Raw genomic sequence first — 2,500 nt, 5'->3', positions numbered from 1 at the left:
TAGCAGTAGTAGTAGTAGGAGTAATATTATTATTATTAGTAGTAGTAGTAGTAATAATAATGATAGTAGTAGTAGTAGTAGTAGTAGTAGTAGTAGTAGTAATAGTAATAGTAGAGTAGTAGTAGTAGTAGTAGTTGTTGTTGTTGTTGTTGTTGTTGTAACAGTAGTAGTAGTAATATTAGTAGCAATAGTGTGTTGGTGGTGGTGGTGGTGGTGGTGGTGGTGGTGGTGGTGGTGGTGGTGGTGGTGGTGGTGTTGGCGGTGGTAAGTCCATTCTTTTCCCTTTTTCATTCTTTTGCATTTTTCTTTTCCTTTTTCCACATTTCTACCATAATACCAATTTCTCTCTCTCTCTCTCTCTCTCTCTCTCTCTCTCTCTCTCTCTCTCTCTCTCTCTCTCTCTCTCTCTCTCTCTCTCTCTCTCTCTCTCTCTCTCTCTCTCTCTCTCTCTCTCTCTCTCTCTCTCTCTCTCTCTCTCTCTCTCTCCTGTCTTTCTTCTTTTCAATGTCACTTCAACTTAATTTCACGATTTTCTTTTTTTACATTTCTTTATCTTTCCCTTGAGAGTGAAGACGTGAGGAGGAGGAGGAGGAGGAGAAGGAGGAGGAGGAGGAGGAGGAGGAGACAGGATGAAAGAGAAAAGACAAGGCTGAGAAAAGAATGATGATTGATGGAGAGAGAGAGAGAGAGAGAGAGAGAGAGAGAGAGAGAGAGAGAGAGAGAGAGAGAGAGAGAGAGAGAGAGAGAGAGAACACCCTTGAAAACACACAACACAAAGCGAATTACATACACTACAACACCGTGCATTTAAACCATTACATTATTACAACACACTTCTTTGCGCAAATAATTACTTAAAAACACAAATAAGTAAGTACAAAACACACAAGAAAAAGCCACCGAGGTGAGTGACACTTTAATAATAGCTGCAAGTAATTTTCTAAAAAGGGGGAGAGAGAAAAATATACTCAAGAAAACATGCATTCATAATTTTAGCCTCCGAAGAAATAGTTAAGTATGTTGGCGTCGCTAAATTTGTAAACATTAGGTTGTTTGCTACACGCGGGCGGGTTGGTGACAGTGTGGTGGAGGGAATGGTGCTCAGATTACGTGGCTGTAGTTTTATGGTGGTGAAATTGTAGGGGTAGTGGTGAAAAGTTTGCTATCACGTGAAGTTAGAATTGTGAAGGTGTGATGGTGATCGGGTTAAAGTCTTTGTATTGGTGAGAACTTTAAGAAATATTACGTGAAGTTAAAGGTGTGTAGTTAAGAGGGTGGTCTATTGTTTGTGGTGATGGAATAACTGAAGGTGTAAAGGTGTGATGGTGATCGGGTTAAAGTCTTTGTAGTGGTGAAAACTTTAAGAAATATTACGTGAAGTTAAATGTGTGAAGTTATGAACGTGATATAATGTTTGTGGTGAGGGAAATTTTAGTATTAGGTGAAACTAAAGGTGTGATGGTGATCGGGTTAAACTCTTTGTAGTGATGGAAACTTTAAGAAATATTACGTGAAGTTAAAGGTGTGAAGTTATGAAGGTGGTCTAGTGTTTGTGGTGAGGAAAACTTTGATATTAGGTAAAACTGAAGGTGTGAAGGTGTGAACGTGATCGGTTTGAAATGTTTGTAGTGATGAAAACTTTAAAGTCATTACGTGAAGTTAAAGGTGTAAAGTTATGAAGGTGACCTTGTATTTTTGGTGAGGGAAGCTTTAACATTAAGTGAAAGTGGAGATGTGAAGGTGTGAACGTCATCTAGTGAATGAGTTTGTAGTGATGGGCACTTTATAAGCATGAGGTGAAGTTAAAGGTGTGAAGTTAAGAACGTGATGTTTTGCTGTGATGGAAACTTCGTGAATTTAAAGGTGTGAAGGTGTGAAAGTCATCTGGTGAATGTTGTTGTAGTAATAAAATCTACCTTGACAGCTCTTCCCGGTTTCTTACATAAGGCTTTTGAAATAAGTAACAAATAAATCTGAAAAATATTGTTCCCCTCTCTCCTCCATATTTGACTCATCCTGCACGTGTGAGTGAAACGAAAGAAACCCTCCAGCCAGTTAGAGGCGTAAAATCAAGAACGTGTTTCAAGTTAGGGTAGTTTTAAAAGTATTGCGTGATTTTTTCATGTTACGGCCTATAGCGCTTGTAGGCATACTTGCAGAGTATATGTGGGAAGCTCTGTTCAGCTTCCGCCTATTAGTGACGCAGGCAATTTAATTTGTAGTGGTACCCATATTAGCGCCCATATCACCACCCAAGCGCATCTTTAGTGTAACCACCTAAAACCTGGTCATCATGGTCACGTGTAGCTAACTTTAAACCACTAGAAAAATGGCAAAGTGCTGGGATTCGAACCTACGCGTGGATGTCTGCCCGATTCCACGCTCACCATCTTTTCCACTACACCACCGCCTCTCAAATTGTGAAGGTGTGAAAGTAATCTGGTGAAAGTGTTTGTAGTGACGAAAACCTTTAAAAGCATTATGTCAAGTTAAAGATATG

General features: G+C 39.5%; 1 protein-coding gene across 2 annotated transcripts in view; it reads left to right on the top strand.

The window, feature by feature from the left end:
- LOC123501576 (5-hydroxytryptamine receptor-like) overlaps positions 1-2,500 on the top strand; it is a 271,383-nt gene that overhangs the window by 217,039 nt on the left and 51,844 nt on the right. The gene's annotated exons all lie outside the window — the stretch shown is intronic.

Source organism: Portunus trituberculatus, chromosome 9 (assembly GCF_017591435.1).
Source record: "Portunus trituberculatus isolate SZX2019 chromosome 9, ASM1759143v1, whole genome shotgun sequence".
Lineage (NCBI taxonomy): Eukaryota > Metazoa > Arthropoda > Malacostraca > Decapoda > Portunidae > Portunus > Portunus trituberculatus.
Note: the sequence above shows the minus strand (reverse complement) of the source record. Positions and strands in the feature narration are given on the sequence as shown.